Source organism: Archocentrus centrarchus, chromosome 9, assembly GCF_007364275.1.
Source record: "Archocentrus centrarchus isolate MPI-CPG fArcCen1 chromosome 9, fArcCen1, whole genome shotgun sequence".
NCBI lineage: Eukaryota > Metazoa > Chordata > Actinopteri > Cichliformes > Cichlidae > Archocentrus > Archocentrus centrarchus.
Window position 1 is genome coordinate 14253738 of NC_044354.1, and position 21191 is coordinate 14274928.

Below are 21191 nucleotides of genomic sequence, written 5' to 3' on the forward strand. Positions count from 1 at the left end.
AAATGCAGCTTTACACATCCAGGGATGGAGCAATCAAGACCAGCTTTGTGATTTCTGAAAACACAGAATATAGGGAACTTAACAAGAGCTCATAGAGAACAAACTGTAATCAAGACTCAAAGCCTAATGGGAACTGAGAGCAAGAAAATGCATGAAAATACAGTCAACACCAGGAACTAAGATCCCACAGAGGCTAATGAATAAAAGGAAATCAAACCCTGAGGAACAACTAGACTACAAATAGCAACTACAACTAAGCACTAGAGATAAATACTAAGGAAAAACACAAAGCTAAATTACAAACAATAAACACACAGGGAATCAAACTGAATATATTTAATGAGTCCAAGAGCTCAAAAATCTTGGGTCTAAGACCCAGGACCATGAAACTCTCACTGGGTAATGCTAATTAGATAGTGATAAATGTCAGCATGCCAGTTTCACATTTTCATTGTTTAATTGTAACATCTACTCTTTTTAGCAGCAGTTTATAAAGAGATAAAAAAAATTACTACTGAGCAGAAATGAGTTCAGCTTCTTGGTGCGGCACACCACAACAGTCCCAATTTCTCATGTGGCCCCTTGGGAAAACACCCCTGCTCTAAAGGATAAGCTGGTCTAACTGCAGATGGAAAGATGGATAATTTTTTATAACAAAACTGAACTCACAAGAGTTTAGAGATTATAGGTGGAGCCTTTGATCTAGCGCTTTAAAGCTGAATTGGGCTAATAAGGGTGGATTATCTTCATTAGAGCAACATTTATTTGTTAACTTTTCATTTTGATTGTGTTTTGACCCCAAACCTGCCATTAATCTCTGGTTTTCTTTCAAAGCCTTGAAATAGAAATGAAAACGTTTCCTTTGGTAGAAAAGCCATTTATTTTAACAAAAGATTTACCTTTAAGATTGCACTGTGGTGGAAAGTAATGCTTTTAATGGTTGACCCTGCGTCTCTAGGGCAAAGTCTAAATTTAGTGGGTCAAATGGGTTCAGTCGTTGTGGGAACAATCTTTGATTTAACTCTGTGAGTACTCAGTCATAACCTAAAGAAAAGCAAAAAGGGTTTTATGTGGAATTGTTTTGTTTTTTTTATGTCTGTCAGATATAATGTTTACTTTTTGTTCCCTGATTGCCAAGCTTTGGGAGACCAATTATCATAACTGGTAATTACCAGTCATTACTGGTAATGACTGGGGTATTACAGGGTTAATATTTTTGTGTAAAAAAAAACTGATAGAAATTAATAGGGAAAATATATGTGTCAATTTTGCTCTCATGGTGTCATATGAGATTAGTTAAATGTTTGTGCTGCACAGTACATCCTTGGCCTTTTCTGAATTTATAGATAGATATTCAGAGTGTCTTTTAGACCAAATCTATAATGAATATATGATCACAGACCATTTGAACTGACATTAAACTGGTGCAAAGAAGATTATAAAAGTTTTATCAGTAGTTCTGAAACTTGATGTCACCTTATGTGCCTTTGTGTGCTGTATTTTTATGTAATCTTGTCATGATCCTGGGCCGTTGGCCTGGTGCGTTAGTTCCTTTTTGGAGTATTTTTCAGGTTTTGTTTCTTAGTTTTTCTCACTGTTTAGGTTCTCAGTGTGTTCCCTGTGTTTTGTGTTTATTTTTGCTTCCTCTGTGTTATTAGTGTCATTGATTTCACCTGTTGTTCCCTGTTGTTTCCACTTATTATTATCGTAGGGTCTTTACCCACAATACAAAGCGCCTTGAGGCGACAGTTTGTTGTGATTTGGCGCTATATAAATAAAATTGAATTGAAAATTGAATTGAATTGAACTTGCCCTGATCACCTAGTGTGTGTATTTTTCCTCTGTTCTTTGTTGCGGTGTCGTCTATGCCCCCCCAAAACAAAAAACAAAACAAAAACAAAACAAAAACGCAACCATGTGTTATCATGCACTGGATAGATCAGGTTTCATTCTCATTAATTAACTAATTAATTAATTAATTAATTAATTAATTAATTAATTATTGTATGTTTTGCTCAATGCCACTATTTTAAAAATCATATTTCTACTATGTTAAGATTTCTGGGTGTTTAACATTCTGTTCAATAAAAAGCTTTCATCTTTGTTCTGCTCTCTGAAAGAAGTGTGCAAACGTTTATCTGATTAATACCTCAAAGATTCACTAGGTGGCAGCAAAGCAACAAAAAAAGGAAAAGAGGAGACATCTCTGCGTACAACATAACAGTTCCTCTTTTACTTTCACTCACTTAACCCTGTACAGCACAGCGTTGCCCTTGGGCAGCATGCCCAGTACATGTGAACTTAAATGATGCCAACCAATTAGAGTGTTTTAAGAAGTATAAAATTTTTAGTCCAGTAAGATGTGGAAGTCACTATCAAGCATTATTTGAAGGCAGGACACATGGTCACAGGACCACATAGTGTGAGAAGAAGGTAAGAATGTCTTTCCTAGTAATCATATTTAAAATGAGAATAACTGTAGTAGTTGTAGAGGGTTTTCAAAAATATATATTTTGTAATTAGTATTATGATTTATTTATTTTTGTACATTCATTAATTCTGTTTTTCTTTTCATTGTCTCATTCTGAAATAAGGTGTAGCTCTTGAGGGAGACTTACATGTACAGGTTTAGGGTTAGGGTACCCTACATAAGATAAGGTAACCCTAATTCTAACCCTAACCCTAACCCTAAAAAAATGGTACCACTGCCTTGTCTTTCATTTGATAGACATGGCAGTGGTGACATGCTGGCTGCTCTGCAGACGGGACTGCACTTAGAATGGGATGACAAAAAAGCGACCTCATGTGCTTGTATGCATTCATATCCCAAAGTGAACAAAGAAATGCAAATCCAAAAAAGAAAACAAGAAGAGGGGATGAACCAGTGGTGGAATATCTCAAAAGTATGAGGAGAAGAGGAAGAAGACCCAAGCCTCCCATTCAGGAGGGTGTGATGTACTGTCCACTTGGACAATACATCACACTGGCCAACAGTATATGACAGCAAGGGAAGATGCAGGATTCTTGTGTGCGCAGGATCACCAAAAGTGATGTGGATAAAGTATAATGTGCAACTCTGTTTTACAGCACAGAAGAACTGTCTTGTGAAGTTTCACACAAAGTGACGTCTCACAGCACGAGAATCAATGCGACATGACACCGCGCAATACGACCCCTAAGCCTGTATCAAGTCATATATATAAATATGTTTTTCAATCCTTTATTTCATAATTTTCGGATCTTTTTATTGCTCACTAACAGTCGTATTATGCTCTATGAATTAATAATTTTCTTTGTCGTTTTGTACCATTGTTGCATAATGTTGCCCCAAGGCAACGAAAAATATCTTGGACTCGGGGTCTTTGAAGTATAAAAAATTTTGTTTTGCTAATAAAATGGCCCAAAATGAATCAGTAAATGATGCTGAATTGTTTTCAGCAAGTACCATCAAAATGTGTGCAGTAGAGGGTTAGTCCATGCTGTTTTAGCTCTTGTGGTCCTTTGCTGTCCTTTGGTTTTCTTTGTATATATACATCTTTGACTTTCTCTTTAATTGACAGAGGTTTCCTCCACAGATGTATGTAGTAAAAATGTTGTATTGTAACATAAGATTATAATTTTTTTATTTATAATCACCTAGATGAAAAAAATAGATGCTACTAGCAATCATTTGGTGGGACATTTTTATGCACTAATAGGATTATATGCCTATGTTAGTATGGAACTGTGTAAATGGTTTATTTGCACTACTTACCAGCATCACCAGTATACAGATTGAATGACTCCACTGGGGACTGAGGTTCTGATCATTGTCTCTGCGGTCAGCACACTGAGCTGCAGAAACACTTGAGGCTGAGGAGAGCACAGTTGAATGCAGTGCTCTAAGAGGTTTGGGAAGTTAATTATGCCCTCGCCATAGAGTGCTACACCAGTGGTCCTAGCAGAACTGTACGTTAATCAATACTGCCTTCTGCTTCCCTCATGACAGAATGTATCACGGGCACTAAATTAGCACTGGGAGCGCTGTTTGATCAATAGATGTAGACTGTGTGACCCAAGGGGAAGCAAATTAATGGCCATCCATAGCAAAAGGGGAAGCGTTTGCAAGCCTGCTTGGGCAATGAAGGGGGAGATGGGCCACTGTCTAACTCATGTTTGTAGGTGTGAAGACATTTATATGTGCCAGGAAATGAGGTAAACCAACAACTGAGCCTCCTGCTTGAGCTGATTCAGATCTTATCTAACCTTTCTAGAGTTGAAGTAACTTGGAAATCCACTGGTTCAAAGTATAACACAGCCTGAGAAGAAACTTGAAATGTTAGCAATTTCACTTCCTCATGATGAGTTTTCTGTTCCGTTGCCATCCTAGTTTTCATTTGAGTTTGCAGCGTTTCACATGAAGACAAGAAAATCACATCTGGTTTATTTTAGTGAGTGTGCATGCCTTTGTGTGGGTCTGTATATGTGTGAGAAAGGGCGAGACAGAAGATAATTAAGTAAAAGAAGCAGAGATCAAAGTTGATTATATGCCTACTGTTACCGGTCACTGGGGTTGTGCTGAGAATAACATCAAAGAAGGGGACTTTTTTCCTCATTAACCACTCGACTGACATACATGACTCCATCATGATGATACAATTACAGACTTTGTTTCTTAATAAAAGGAATCCACAGTAGCAGCTATATATACACATATAGTCTACTTTTTTAGAGGTTAAAAATATACTTGTGCGGCGGGTGTCACCCACACATATCTAAAGATATGAATAATCTTGTGAATAGTCTAAGTGATGGAGCAAAGCAACTCTGCAAACACAAACTTAAGTCTGATTATATCCTTAATATCATCATATCAATACCAAGGCCTGCAGTGCTGTTTTACTTCACACCTTTGCTCACATGCATATATTTTTAACTAGTTTCTGTGTGGCTGCTGATTTGCATTGAGCACATTTTCATTTTGCAGTAACAAATCTTGACACAAATCTTTTCTTCACTGCGTCTGTAATATTCATTTGCTTGCCAGTGTGGTTTATTTGATGTGCATTCAGCAAAGCTTCGGTGGCTTGTAGTAACAGTGCTGCAAACAACACAGGGAACTGCTGGTTGCTTGAATTCTCAGCCCATTCAAACACTTAACACAGCATCTTTATATGGCACACTGGGCAGGATTTGCCCAGTGTGCACGAATAAGCATATTTGTTTATGCAAGTTTTGTATTTCACCCCATTATGGTGCTCATTAGTATATCTTGCCTGTTTATAAGTATTCATATGCAGATAAGAGCTTTTGAAGCTCAGATGCTGTACTGGTGCTTTGCTTTGTACAGATTTTTTGGGGGTTTCTTTCAGGCTTAAGAGCCTGGCCCTGAATAGAGCTCACCTCCTGCTGATAATGAGGCCACAGCCCACAGCATAAGCTGTTTTTTTTTTTTTTTTTTTTTCCCAAAATGTGAGCTACTGTTTGGTTCTTATGAAAATCAGTTTGTTTTTTTTTTTTTCCCAAGATTGTAGTCATATTGCTTCCTGGCCATTTAATTTCCCCAAGTACAGGTTTATTTAAGCATTACAGAATTGTGGACTTACTCTGCCTAATCTCTTTATCAGCATTACAATTTAGTTTAAAATTTCAGACCTGCATATTAAATATGAAATATTTGAGAGGAATAGGTTTAGTAAATTCTACTATTTATATACTGGTTTGGTCACTAAATCCATGGTTCAAAGAAACCTAACATATGAGTCACCACAATGTTGCGTCCCAGCAAAAACAAAAGAGGAAGAAGAACATGAACCAACCACATCATGGAACTGTTTGATTCAGGTTTAGTAAACTAAACTGATAAAATCAAAACATGAAACAGGCCTGCTGGTAACTCCCAACTCAACTAATCATTAAGAAGTAACTGAAGAGAAATGCTAGAGAAGAGAAGGTACTATACGCCCACCTTCTCTGGCTTGCATATGCAGGTGAGCAATAGGGATGAATCAGATAACACAATGTAACAATTTTAAAAAAAAATTTTGTTCCCAGTTGTTAAGTGTGTTTTCCCAATTGTTTGTGCCTTAAATGAATAGAAAAAAGTTATTATTCCCTGTAAACATTGCTTTTGTGGTCAGCACAATGATATTTTGAAATTTATCTATTTTTAAGGATATTCGCGATATTTCAAGAGACTTCAAGAAGTTTCTGGAATTGTGAGAACTATCAAGAAGTTTCTAGAACTGTCCAGAATTATGTAGAACTTTCTGGGACTGTACAGAATTGTACGTACACTTGTACATACACTTCACCCCACACCCATTACAAGAGGAGCTTAGGAAGGACCACTACTTTCAAATGTATATATTGGGTGTTATTCTGGTACCGGGTGATCAGTCTTGCGCCGCTGAATCCTCAGTACACTCTTGTACTTTGATACTGCATGGAATAAAGATTAACCATTTTTTATCAAGTTTGGAGAGATGTCCTTTTTCCTTACAGTACACAGCAACTCAGTCAATTTAGATGGCATCAAGAGGTTGCATACATCCAGCAGACGCATTTCTCTACGTATGCGGCCAATTTATAAAGACAAGAGTGAAAAAGTACTCTGTGAAAGCAACTGCTTCAGGAGAAAGCAGCAGGTCAGACACTGAGGAAGACGTTGAAGATCTTGATTTCTCTTCATATGCAGCTGAGGAGCGGAAGCCATACTACCCTAACCAAAAAGAGCTCAACGATCTGATCAGAGACCTTGGGCTCACCAAGTCCAACGCTGAGCTTCTGACATCAAGGCTCAAGCAATGGAACTTATTAGATGAAAGCGTCCAAGTCACAGATCAGAGGAAGCGTCACCAAGTTTTTTCCAGCTTCTTCAGTCATCAAGATGGACTGTGCTTCTGCAACAATGTGGCCGGTCTATTCGAGACTATAGGTATCACCTGTAACCCGAAGGAGTGGCGCCTCTTCATAGACAGTTCATGCAAGAGCCTCAAAGCCGTGCTGCTTCACAATGGGAACAAGTATCCATCTCTTCCTGTAGCGTACTCGGTGCACCTGAAAGAGGAATACACCAGTGTCAAGATGTTGCTAGGTGCCTTGAAGTATGAGTACGGCTGGGAAGTTATCGGAGATTTCAAAATGATGTCATTCCTGATGGGCCCCCAAGGTGGTTTTACAAAGTATCCTTGCTTTATTTGCCTTTGGGACAGCCGGGATACTGAAGCGCACTACCACAGGCGGGACTGACCTCAGCGGACAGAGTTCTCTGTGGGGAAGAACAACATAAAGTGGGAGCCACTGGTGGACCCACGCAAGGTGCTGATGCCACCATTACACATCAAGTTGGGGCTCATAAAACAATTTTTCAGGGCTCTAGATAAGGAGTCGAGAGCTTTCAATTACCCCCAAGATCTTTTCCCTAAGCTGTCTGAAGCAAAGATCAAAGCTGGTGTCTTCGTCAGACCACAAATCAAGAAGATCATAGAGTGCAGTGAATTTCCCAAGAAGCTGAATAGGAAGGAGAGAGCGGCTTGGAACAGTTTTGTCGCAGTGGTTCACGGCTTCCTAGGCAATCATAAAGATGAAAACTATGCACAACTGGTTCAGACTCTGATAAAGAACTATGCTGCAATGGGCTGCAGGATGTCACTCAAAATCCATATCCTTGATGCTTATCTTGATAAGTTCAAAGAGAACATGGGAGCTTATTCAGAGGAGCAAGGCGAGCACTTTCACCAGGACATTATGAACTTTGAACGCCGTTACCAAGGACAATATAACAAGAACATGATGGGCGACTATATTTGGGGATTGATTCGTGAAAGTAATTTGCAGTATAGTCGTAAATCTCGGAAAACCACACACTGCTGAACAGTTTTTGGTAATCTGTGTAAATTTGCAATGCATATAGTGTTCTTAGTCTGACTGTATGAATGAGAAGATGCAAAATCGACTGTTTCTATAGTGAAAATGCATATCTTTCGTTGCCGTGGTCACAGAAGCGAAGTTTATGATGAATGTAAGCAATTTTACATTTGTTTTAGACATAAGCAATTGGAATATAACACTAAAAGGCTGGGAACAAAACTTGTGTTACATTGTGTAATGAATCAGAATAATAATAATAATAATAGTAAGGATGATAGAAAAAACAGTAACTGGGTGGTGAATGTGCCTGTGCATCAAAGCACATATGAAATATACATACATTAATAGGGTATGCTGTCACAAAGCCCTGTGAATGAGCTCGGGAAAGAGTTGCATCTTTGCAGGTGTCACTGAATATGCATGCACTCCTTCAAACGGAAGAGAAAGCTTTCTACATAATAACGCTTGTATAGAATGGATGTGTTGCTTTGTTCATGCAGGAGGGTGGCATACAACGCAGCGGCGCTTCTGCTCATGGAACGAAACTCCCCCTGAAGAATGTCATTGGATTTCAGATGAGGCTGGAACAGGTGTAGACATGCAAATGAGACATGAAATGTTTTCTGTGCATCACTACGAGAACGATGATTATTCCCCCTGTTTCTTTTCTCTTTGGGTGCAGGAATAAATTGCTTTTACTAAGCTCACATCCATCCATCCATCCATTTTCTCCCACTTATCCAACCTAAATGAGGTTCATATGTGTGGCAGGGCACTGAATTTGGCCCTGATGTTTGTGGAGTTTCTGCATGCCTGTCTAAATTTGCACTTAGTTTGACTTGAGGGGGTTTTGCTTTTGCCCTTTTTTCAATTCAAATCAATTTTTGTGAAACACCTCTGTAATTCAGCATTACTTGTTCTCCAGCTCATACACTTTGTTTCCAGGTATGGTTCCCTTTTCTAGAAGTATTGCAAATATATATTCTCTAAATGGAAGGTTAAAACATTGGTACACGTGATTGTCAAGGCCATAACCTTGTTTACTTAAATCAAGACTATCCACATTGTGGATCACTCCTTACCACAGGGATTTAAATAGTCCCATGTAGATGTTTTGGTCTGCATGAGTCAGTGCCAAGCCAGCTTTATATTCTTGCAAGACCTCCAAAACACTGATGTAAAAAGCAGCAAAGGTCTGGGGGAACACCTCAAGAAACTATGAAGGCTAGGCTGGCAAATGTATAAAGCTGAGATTTATGTAATATTTCTATTTTGCCATTAACCAAAAATGGACAGTTTTAATGTTGGAGCTGGTGGAGCTCTGCTCACAGCCAGAAACTAAACTCCTTCTTTACACAGCAAAGGTGGGAAATAATAGTTAAATGTTTTTAACTTCTTACTGTTAATTTTTCATACAACAAGTCTCTACACACATGTGGCTAGTTAGCATTCTTTGCATATATGAAAGCCACAGTATATGTGTAGTCAGATATGTGTCATTTTAACCACACTTTAATCCCACTGCAGCAGGAAGCTTGCATGCTATGTAAAATATCAACTCATCTGAATTCATACATTTACAAATTATAACATTTTCTAGGGAGTTGAGCAATATGTTATCATCAGTATCAAGGTTGTCTCCACCATGGAGAGAAACTACTTTGGAGCATTAACATTAGTACAAAAAAGTTTTTTTCCATTCAGAATCTGTGCAGGTGTCTGAAAGAATTAAAGCAGATCACAGCCTGGACCGAGCAGGGATAATTGTGTCACACTGACAGCGGTGTGGATTCCTGTTGATCCTTATTGATTTTACTGTCAGAACAGTGTCACCATGGTCAGAAAAAAAAAAATACAGAAGTTAACTTTCCTTCCTTTTTGAGGTCATCCAAATGTATTTATGGTGACAGCAGCAGAAAAAGACAGAAGAGAAGGAGGATGTCATTGAGACAAATTGCACCATGAAGTGGGTCAGCTCTCCTGGGGACGTTCAGAATGGATGGTGGTGACACGACTGAGCCTCCACTTGACAGCTGCTTTGAAATCTGTATTTTTTTTAATCATGGAGAGTTGGTGCTCTAAACAAACAAATAACAGCACACACACACACACACACATACACACACAATTCATGTGTCTAACTCTGTGTGTGTTAGTACCTTTATCATCATAAAGATCAGTTTGACTATTAGCTCATCTGAGAGGTAAGGATACACCTCACACACCATCAAAGAGTGCGTGTGTGTGTGTGTGTGTGTGTTTCTGTTTGTACTGACATGAATTTAAATATGTCCATTGTGGATGATTTTAAGGGCCTATAATTATCACTCAAAGGCTGCTATTGCAGGCCTGGCTAAAGAATTTGACACCCAGCAATTTCCTGAAGAGACACAAAACCCAATTACCGAAATGAGTTTTTGTCACATGGTATTAAAAAACAAACACTAGACAAGCAAAAAAAAAAAAAAAAAAAGTAAGTTAATGCAGCATGTGGCTAGGATGGGCAAATATGTTAAAATCAATAAACGCTTATGCTTATGATCTGAAAGCATTGATGGAATTAGTTTTCAAAACACATGAATTACTGTAATAAGATTATTCCAGCTTTATTATTTTTCCCTTGCAGGGATAATGTTGTAACACTTGTAATGGTGCTGACTTAACTGGCTTTAACAATATTTAGAAAGGAGGTTAATATAATTGGGTTTGATTAGATGTTACTGTATGGCCAACATAATGTATCTCGTATTAATCTCAGAATTATTGTATTTGTTAATACCCAAAGGGCATTTTTAAAAATGAATCTATAACTGAATTTTATCTACAGTTACATCTGTAATTTATTGGACAAAGACACAGTTGTTGCAGTTTTGTCCCTGTACACCACAGTGGATATGAAATCAAATAATCAATATGTTATCGAAGTGCAAATTTTCTGCTTTCATTCAAGGGATTTAACAAAAAAATAAATAAAATTGCATTAACTGTTCAGCAGTTATAGCCATTTTTATACACATGGCCCCATTTTCAGAGGCTGAAAATTAATTGAGCAATTGACTGACACATGAATTTATGACCTGGTGAGGCCTGTTTCCTCATTATTTCTTTCCAAATGAAGAAGGCATAAGGTTGATTCAGAGTATTATACTTGTATTTTATATCTTTTCACTGTCACAAGGGCCAAAGAGATGTCAGTGCAAGTGAGGGAGGTCATCATTAGGCTGAAAAACTCTCAGAGAGACAGCAAAAATCTCAGGAGTGACCAAATCAATAATAGGGCACATTCTTAAAAAGAATGAGCTCAGCAACACCAAAAGGCCTGAAACACCATAGAAGACAACTAGAGTCCATGATGACATAATTATTTCCATGGTTAAGAAAAACAATTTTACAACCTCTAACCAGTAAAGAACACACTCAAGGACGTAGGAGTATCATTGTCAAGGTCTACAATCAAGAGACACCTTCATGAATAGAAATACTGAAGGGTTTAAAGCAAAGTGCAAACCACTGATTCCACTCAAGAACAGGAAGTCCAAATTAGACTTTGACAGAAAACATCTAAAAAAAAAAAAAGGATGTGCAGTTCTGAAAAAAATCTTTGGATAAATGAAACCAGCTTAACTTGTACCAGAATGATGAGAAGGAAGGAGAGAAACAGCTCATGATCTGATGCATACCACATTGTCTGGCAAACATAGTGGAGGCAATGTTATGGCATGGACATGCATGACTGCGGTCGCAAGTGTTGATGATGTGACTGCTGATAGAAGTAGCAGGATGAACTCTGAAGTGTACAGACCCATACTCTCTGCTCTTCACCCAAATGCTGCAAAACTGACCAGACAGCACTTCACAGTGTGACTGGATAATGACCTAAAGCATACTGCAAAAACAGTATGAGTTTCACAAGGCAAAGAAATGGGACATTCTTCAATGGCCAAATCAGTCACCTGATCTCAACCCAAGAGAGCAGCTTTTCATTTGCTGAAGACAAACTGAATGCAGAAAGACCCACGGACAAGTTTGTAAATGAGATCTGTTTTTTAAACATTTTACCTGGTAAAATAAAGGTTTAAAAACAAACAAAAACAAGCATAAAGTGAAGGTGGCTGCAGTAAAGGCCTAGCAGAGCATCTCAAGGGAGGAAACACCATTTGGTGATGTCCATGGGTTCGAGGCTTCAGGCAGTCATTGACAGCAAAGGATTTTCAAGTATTAAAAACAATCCTTATATTTAAAATTATGTTAGTTTGTCCAATTACTTCCAAGCCTCTGAAAATGTGGGACAGTGTATAAAAATGTCTAATCATGAAACAATTTTTGTAAACCCGCTGAATTAATAGTGAAAGTCTGCTCTTCAATCACATCTTGATTATTTGATTTAAAATCCACTGTGGATGTGTACAGAGACAAAACTACAAAAATTATGCCTTTGGCCAACAAATTATGGACCTAACTGTATGCATCAAACTGTCTCTCATGAAATCCTAAATGTGTATGAATCTAAACGCATTTATTTACTCAAATTGTAGTGACATTTGCTCCTCTCTCTTTGTTTCCCTACGTATAATATATTTCCTGTCCATAACACACTCTCATTCTTCATCTCTTTTACTATTTTGCTTTCAGTCACAAATACACACTCACAACCATCCACAACTCTCCTTTGTATTTATTGTGCACGCTGTAGTCATTATTTAATACAAGACTCAGTACAGACATCAACGAAGAGGTGGAGCTTTCAGACAGCCTGGCAGACAAAAAGGACCATAACAAAGCGCCTTGAAAGCATGTGTCAAATCTTAGTCATGTTCTAGATGTCTCTGGTTCTTAAAACAAAAGAGTAAGTGTATTGGTGAAAGTAGCTTAAATGGATTGGTTGCTGTATGTAACATCTGCATAATCTATTTTATAACAAAGCAATGTGACATTAGAGCCTTTATTAAAACAAGCACATTGGTACTAAATGTTGATAATTATTGTCAGCCAAGAAGCTTCACACCACTTATAAATTAAAGAACATGCAACTGTTATCAAAAGAATTATTCAGTTTATCCTCGAGTCCAAGTCAACAGCCGTGCCAAATTTGCAGAAATTGCTTCCAGGCATTCAAAAGTTAATGCGTTCACAAAAGTGGGACAGATAACCCCAAAATACGTCTCCAGCCATGACTGTTGCAGCCATAATACACAAATGTGCACTTTCATCAAGAGTGTGATTAAGTTTAAGCTGCAGCACTGTGTCAGCGATGCTGATAGCCGAGCAAAAGAAATCAGATTGGTGAGCAAAACATCCCAAAATTGTGTCAGATGCATCTAATAAGATAAAATCTCCCGCAGAGTCAAAAGGATCAAATGTAACTCGGTGAAATAATCATTATTTTTTCATGTTGAATGAAAGATGTGGGTCTTCAGTAACACTACTCTATGCTGCAGCAACGACATTGAGACACCTCCTGAATAGCAATTACAGCATGTGGCTGATTTCACAGCTTGAATCCTCCAAGCAGAGCATTTTTTTGTTGGTGTAAAATCTATATTAAAAGCTGATTTGATTGCTGGAGTGCCACTGTAAGTTGAATACTTAAGATAATCTTATTATCAATTGATAAGTGTAATCAATTCAGCGTGCACTTTAAATAATGCAGGAGCTATGTTTTTTTTTTTTTTTTGGTAATTTTCAGTAAGACTGCTGAATTATTAATGCCAGCAGTCATCACTCGGTTTTATAGATGAGGGCTGCGACCTCAGTAGGTCCTGCTCCACCTGCTCCTTCCTCTCACCCTTTATGAAGAACAGAGCAGCCAGAACCTAATTTCTTTTACACCCCCGTCCACTACATTAACTTTATCTCAGGAGATTTCATCACCGCTCGTTATTCTACAACACAGTATGTCATGCCGCTGCCATGTGCTCTCTGAAAGATCCCTAATCAGGTTTCATGGTGCTGCATATTTTAACTTGAAGGCTACGGTTGAATACATAACTGTCGCAGAGAGACAGAAACACTAGGAATTTGTTTGTGTTAATGGAGCACTGTGACTGAAACTATGCCAAAATCTATTACTGATACTTGATGCCAAACTTCCAGTAAGTAACAAAGTACACTTTGTTCAGACTGTCATTATCAACACAAGGACTTTATGAGAGTCACAACACTGATAACACAGTGCAAACTGATAAAATAATGACACAAACAGCTCCTCTATTCAGTACATGACAGATATGTCATGTGCAGCTACTGAGCTACATCCGTACTTGAATGACAGTAAAAATTACAAAAATGTAGCACTTACTAAACCCTCGCACAAAGGAATTACTCACAACACGACTCAGTAAAACCTGCTTATGTAATTGCAGCCCTTCCAGAGGAGCTGCCTGCGGAGGCAAGTGTTTATTGGCTTAAAGGTCAAACAGAGTACACACCCACTGCACCTATCGATTGTGTTATTTGTGTGTTAGATAAATGAGAAATATTCCAGAGAGAAACTATAAGGTTTATCAGCAGTTACGAAAGATTATGACACTGGAATAAAAGAAACGCAGTGGACCATTGTCTTATTTTAATGCATCACACTGAGGAGATTTCCCTGTAGGAATCTTTTGGGGATTAGTTTTAGGTGCAATGGACTAGTGGCCACCAGGCAGATAGTAAATCACCACAGAGATCAATAAACATGACCTGTGATTATCATCTGAGTGAGATATGAGTACAATCAGCAATATTGCAGGAGGAAATGGTAAAATGAAAGTTAAATCGAGTGTGCTAATGAGAACAGTTAGCTTTGCTTGAACTGATACAGGCATGTTAGCTGAATTAGACTGAAAAAGCAACATTTATTAATTCAGAATGTAAATTTTGCATACACTGTATTGCCAAAAGTATTTGCTCGTCTGCCTTCACACGCATATGAATTTGAGCGACATCCCATTCTTAATCCATAGGGTATAGTATGATGTTGGCTCACCCTTCGCAGCTATAACAGCTTCAACTGTTCTGGGAAGGCTTTCCTCAAGGTTTAGGAGTGTGTTTATGGGCCAGACAAGTTCTTCCACACCAAAACTTACTCATCCATTTCTTTATGGTCCTTGGTCATATTGGAACTGGAAGGGGCCATCCCCAAACTGTTCCCAAATCCTACAAAACAACCCCACACCACTTTACACTTGGCACAATGCAGTCACTACTGTTCTCCTGGCAACCACCAAACTCATCCATCAGATTGCCAGATGGAAAAACGTGATTCGTCACCACTAACAGCTGACTGTGGAATATTTAGTAGCGTGAAAACTTACACAAGTGGCATCCTATCATGGCACCACACTGGAATTCACTGAGCTCCTGGCAATGTAGTGTATATAAAGATGGCACCTATATTGTTCCTACACTGAAAACTGTGTGTGTGCATTTGCAGTCTTTTCATCTGGCACAACATATGAATGTGTTTTAAAAGATTAAATAAATTCACTTTATTACAGCAGTAAAATGAATTGAGCAGCAATAAAGAGATGCAGCATAACCTATAGCCTATAACAATAATACTATACAAGAATAGAGGGATTGTAGTTCGTGATGCATATTTACAGATACATTGGTATGGTACCAACAGTCAGTCGATTAATCCTGATTCTTGTATCCTTGACCTGACTGTTATAATATGTTCTTGGTGGCTGAATCCTATGACTGTTGATAATCATCTGGTTCTTCGTTCAGCAGGAGTCATTCCTGTGTTCCCAGGATCTTACTTTCCTGTATTCTATAAAACACAACTGAAACAGTAAATGTACTTCCCAAAATATCTCATTTCACTTGAATAGTTTAGCTTTTTTTTTTTAATTATTATTATTTCTTGAAGATTACACCCAAAATTTTGCTGCTTCAGAGTTCAATATTCTATCCAAAAATACAAGCTCGTCTCTAAAAGTTTAAGACAAATTTTTCAGACAGTATTTCATGTCTTTGCTTAATGACACCCTTACTGCAGTCTGATTGGAGTTCTTTCACGATCTTGTAGTTTTTCACCCCCACCCCCTCACGCCCCAACAAAAATGTAATCCCCTGAATGGTTACTGCTGTATCACACTCACTCTTTCACGCACTTTTTGATTTTGTATTTTTGTATCCAGTCTGTCTAGGTCTGCCTATACTCTCCTGTTCATTGTCAGTCTTCCACTTCTGAGCTTTTTCACAAAATGCCCGACTGTATTACAGTGGCAGTTAGCTTCAACTTCACAAAAGTGCTCACTAAATGAGTAACTGCCCATCCTTGCATTAAGTCTTTTGATTGCAAAATATGATCCCTGGTTTTCAAATATCATTGCTTTGGATACATTTTGATTATCTAATTTTCAGATAAGTTCTGATATTTTATTACTAAAGTGAATAACCAATAACTCAACAAAGGTCTATTATAAAAGGGAAAAGAAGACGTCCAGCTTGCATCTAGTTGTTATAAAAGCCTGCCTGCTTCAGCCTGTCCACAGTTGCTGTGCAACTGCAAATCACTTTGAAACACACCTACACCCCCAGCTCCTTCTTTTCATGCTTTCTGAATTAATCAATGACATAACTGTTGTCAACAGTCAAAGAGAGCAAAGAGGAAACCAAGAAAAGAGCTTTGGCATATAGACTATAAATAAATATAATACTACAGATGGAAACAACAATCTTCTGGCTGAATTGCATTTTCCTCCTTACTTCACTCTTCTGCCTGTGCACCTTACACGATGTCAGCCGCTTTCAGAGTTGATGAGCTGCAGTTTCAGTGTTGACATGTCATTGCTCTGAGTGTGATGGAGGCAAATCTGACATTCCCAGTTGCTTTGTTTCTAATCTCTTGTGACAATTAAGTTGATCTTAGCACTTCGAGACATGCCTTAAAAACACTCACAGTGGCTCTCTGACTAAGGTGTTATTGAAAGCTGTGAGTGATGAGGCACATGCTGACATCATTTTTACATCATGAGATCTTTTAGTCGCATGTGATGCTGGCAACTTACCTAAAAGGAATATATTCGATTCTTCCATAAGGTTCTTCTGTAAGGTTCTTCCCATACTGTCGCTTCAGTATATCACGCGAAGCTCTGCAAACAGCACAGAAGGTTACACTGACCCTTTTAAGGGGGAAACAATTGAACACAAAGAGGTTGGATCAGGGCCTATGCATTAAAATTATCTGTGAAAGAATGATCTTGCTTGAGATATGCTTTTTTTTGCAGGAATATTCCAGTGAAACATGAAGGGATAAAAAAAAAAAAATGTACACAGTGACTGAGCTTTTTGTTGGACTGTGCACTATCTGGTGCATTTGTCAGATGGCGACATGAAAGAGAACCATCAGAATATAGTTACAATCGGAAAATTCTGTCTCCTCTTTCAGTTCACCGCCAACATATCCCCATGAGAGAAAAGAGATTTACACAATGAGCCCATTATCATCTATTTACTTCAGTTTTCTGAAATCTGAGGGGGATACAAACCAGTGGCTGTCATGCACACACAGACTCACAATGCAGTGACTGCTGGCTTGTGATGTATGAGGACTGTTGGCTGGCCAGGAGTTTTATCTCTTGCACCACATGATTTATACCCCACTCCTGACCTCCAACGTATGTCTGTATATCCTTGGAAAAATAAATAAATAAAGAAATAAATAGAAGAATTGCTTTGCATCTATCAGCAAGCCACCAAACCTCAAATAACAGAGTACGTGCTTGTTTGGACACTGTCCCCTCCTGTCTGCCTGAGTCATCGTGAGTAATATCACCACTGCACACTTGTGATTTCAAGACCTCTAAGTTGAAGTCCATTGCTGAGTCACCATGAAGAGGAGAGTAATTGTAGGTGACAGCGCTACAGAAAACAAACTACCCCTGAATTGATGCTGCTGAAATATGCACAGTCATCTCTGTTGTGTCAGCACACCATCCCTTAAGGACAGACTAGCGTTAAACTTGCAATAACTGAGTGGTTTGCCCAAACAGCAGGTGTTGGAGCTACACAGGGACTACACAGGCTTTGTCTCACAGGTGAGACAAACTCACAATACTTATTCATTTACAGTTAATCTCTCAGACAGACACACTCCTTTATTTCAGAAACATGCAAGCCAGATGGACTGGAGACTTTAAAATCCCTGTATATCATCTATAATATAGTGTATATGGTCTCTGCATGTGGGTGTCTATTTGTGTACATACCCCTAAGGATCTGTGTAAAGCACTTGCTCTAAGCCATTGATTTAACAGCAGCGACTATCAGGGACAGAACAATAAAAGTGATTGAAGAGCGCAGTTTACACACAAAGAGATTTGTGGTTAAGCAGAATGGATGATCACCCCGATCTGACTAGAAATCCTATGTGCAGCAGGGACAGCTGAACATCTGGATGTGTGTTTGTGAAGGCTGATACAGAAAAGGATAAAAAAATCAGCATGCAAAGCAGGCAGACCCCCCCCCCCCCCCCCCCTCACTGTTATTGATGTTATTACCAGCAATATCTGCTTTTATTATTACTTTCCTTGCTTCCAGTCATTCTGATAAGTAGGTTCCAACAGGAAGCTACATACATTACACTGATCCATTTCATAATAGGGCAAGTTTACTTTCCAAATTAAAAATTTCTGCATACTTTAAACAGATTTTGTGATGGTTAATTTACTATAAATTGACACACCTGTTACTGTAAAATGCAGAGGAAGTAAAAGATAACCCAATTTACAGAAGGGATAATTTTATAGATTCTGTTTCTGTTATTTTTCATTATTCTATTCTATTACAGCTTTGAAATAAGAAACTAAAAGTTTCAGGCACTCATTTCAGTACTTAACTCCCCCTTTGGCAAGTATTCCGGCTTATAAACACTCTTAATAGCCTCCTAAGGATCTTTCAGTTCTTGTTTGTTGGATTTTGGCTCATTCTTCCTGAAGTTAAAGACTTCTAGTTGTATGAGTTTTGGGGATTTCCTGTAACATCTTTAAAGTTTTAACCACACATTTTCAATAATGTTTAGGTTGGGGACCGGGCAAAGCCTTCAGTTTTTGTCTCTAGAAAAAAAAAAAACAAAAAAAACAATTGTGGATTTTGATATGTGCTTAGGACCATGATCCCATTGTAAATGCTGTCCTCTTTTCATATTCAGCTTCTTTACACACAGTGTGACTTTGGCTTCTACAGTTTTCTGGCATTAGTTGAATCCATTCTTTCTCCCATGCTGCTGGCTGCAGCACAAGTCCAGAACATGGCCAGCCCTCCCTGTGCTTAACAGTTGAAGTCATGTTCTTTTCATTAAAATCTTCAGCCTTTTTTTGCAGCCAAAGTTCTGGTTTAATTTCATCAGTCAACAGGACTTTTTTTTTTCTAAAATGCATCAGGCTTATTTAGAAGTTTCACTCCAAAACTTTTGGAGCTGAATTGTGTGGTAAGGACACAGGAAAGGTTTCCTTTTTATGACTCTTCCATGAAGAGCCTTATTGTGCAGTTGTGGCTACACAGCAGCCCTACTTGCAATCCTATTTTTCTTCTTGGTGTTCATACTGTTTGTTGATCACATCAGGAACTGAGGAAACATCTGCGTGCCTAAGAAGCTGCTCAGTGTGGAAAGTTAGATATTTGTAAATGTATGTAATCTGGCTTGCATTAAGAGTGCCTTTTGGAGGTTAGTTCATCCCACTCACTTAAAATTTTAAATAAGGATGCCCAAACTTTTGCATGCGTCATATAGCCCAGTGCATGGCAGCATATAACCCACACAGACTGCTTGTATGGGCAAACGCTGCATCTGATTCTGACTGAATTCCGCTCATGAAAATTGTATTTTTTATCGGTCTATCCGCAGGGGGAGTTTGCCGCCGCCACCGCGCCGAATCTCACCTGTGTGGCCCGGAAAATCTGAGCGTCGGGGGGGACTGCTGCGCCTCTGCGTGCTCTGCTGTGTCTCTTTAAGTACAGCAGGCAGTGCTGTTGGTCCGCGTGGGAGCGCAGGGCACACGGTGCGGCGGCACTGCTTCTTTGCCGCGTCAAACAGCCCTCTTCTAATCGGACGGGCGACAGAAAGGACAAGTCGACCCACCGCCTGCGTTCGCAGTTTGACTTGAACAGATGACTGAAGCGACTGGAGCGAAGAGGGGGCTGTGTCAGAGGGGCTCGTCCATTGGCAAGGCCATTAACATTACTCCCCTCCTTCTCCGACTGAGAGCTGGAACCGTGTAGCGGTTCATCAGCGCTACAGCAGATTATTGAGCAGCACCGAGAGACTTTACGGGCTAATGGGATTGACAAACTAACATTTGCAGTAGCAGCTTTTCAGAGAGCATGGTGCTGTTCATATTTGGCCGAGTTATCGTGGATATGAATCATGTCTAAGCCCGAGAGGTTGACCATCCATCCTAAGCTGAGTTGCGTACTGTGAACTGCAACAACATCAAACCTTGTGTTGAAAGCCTTATTCTGACTCATGTTCAAGGTAAGCCGACGACTACCCACGCATGCATATTATTTCTTATGATAAAAAGCAAGAAAAAGATCTTTACTGCAGCATTTGTCCTGCAAGGCAGCGCTTGGTTAGTATTGATATTGGTTTTGCAGAAGTCCTGATGTTCACACAGTGCAACTGCGCTGTAATAGTGATTCAGAGCAAAATCACTAAACTCAGAAATGGCTTTTCCAGAATTCAGCTGTCACTTGTTGGAAAGACAGCTCATATGGTTCGCTTACACTGAGCCTAAAGTGCTAAAAAAATACCTATGCAAACTAGATCTTCGAATCTGTTCTGCTCTTAATTTAGTTGTGTTTTCAAATCGACAGTGCGGAAGTACCTGTTTTTTATGTAACATCTTGTGTATGTGCTCAGCGCACTGGCCACTACAAATGCATTAGTCTAACCAGCTGCCTGGCCGGTGGCCACAGTCTGAACCCCCTCACCATTTGTGTGAAGATACTGGTGTTTCATTAGAGCCCACCTGCTAATTTTCTTTTTAAAGAGCTGCAAATCAGATCCAGAAAATAGGCCTGCATTCCTAACCTATATTGGCCTCCATTTCTTTATTTGTTTTGGGAAACCAATTTTAGTATTTTTTTTTAGGATGTTTGCCTGTGTAACTGAGGGTATTTTTTTTTTGGTTCTCTTAAAGCATTTCCTTTCAGTGTTTTGGAGAAAACGGAATATCTTTGGGTTTAAGTCAGTTTGAAAACACTGCCGCTGCCTTTTATATAGTGGATAGGATTTTACATCAAGAAACAAGTAAGAAATACAATGTGAATGTGTACTTTAATTTGCATCCATCCTCAGCATTACAAGAAAATTATGCACATCCAGCGACCTCCACTAACCCTCCTTG

The 21191-nt window shown here is 38.9% G+C and overlaps 2 protein-coding genes across 2 annotated transcripts in view; both read left to right on the forward strand.

Annotated features, from left to right (window-relative positions):
* The window catches only part of LOC115785612 (sodium- and chloride-dependent GABA transporter ine), a 14201-nt gene extending 12585 nt beyond the window's left edge, over positions 1-1616 (forward strand). Inside the window, exon 14 of the mRNA XM_030737373.1 lies at positions 1-1616. This exon is cut by the window's left edge and continues 544 nt beyond it. The gene's annotated coding sequence lies outside the window, so the exon portion shown is untranslated.
* An 18215-nt stretch (positions 1617-19831) lies between these two features.
* Positions 19832-21191, forward strand: part of wscd2 (WSC domain containing 2) — a 40304-nt gene continuing 38944 nt past the window's right edge. Inside the window, exon 1 of the mRNA XM_030736907.1 lies at positions 19832-20317. The gene's annotated coding sequence lies outside the window, so the exon portion shown is untranslated. The remainder of the gene's footprint in view (positions 20318-21191) is intronic.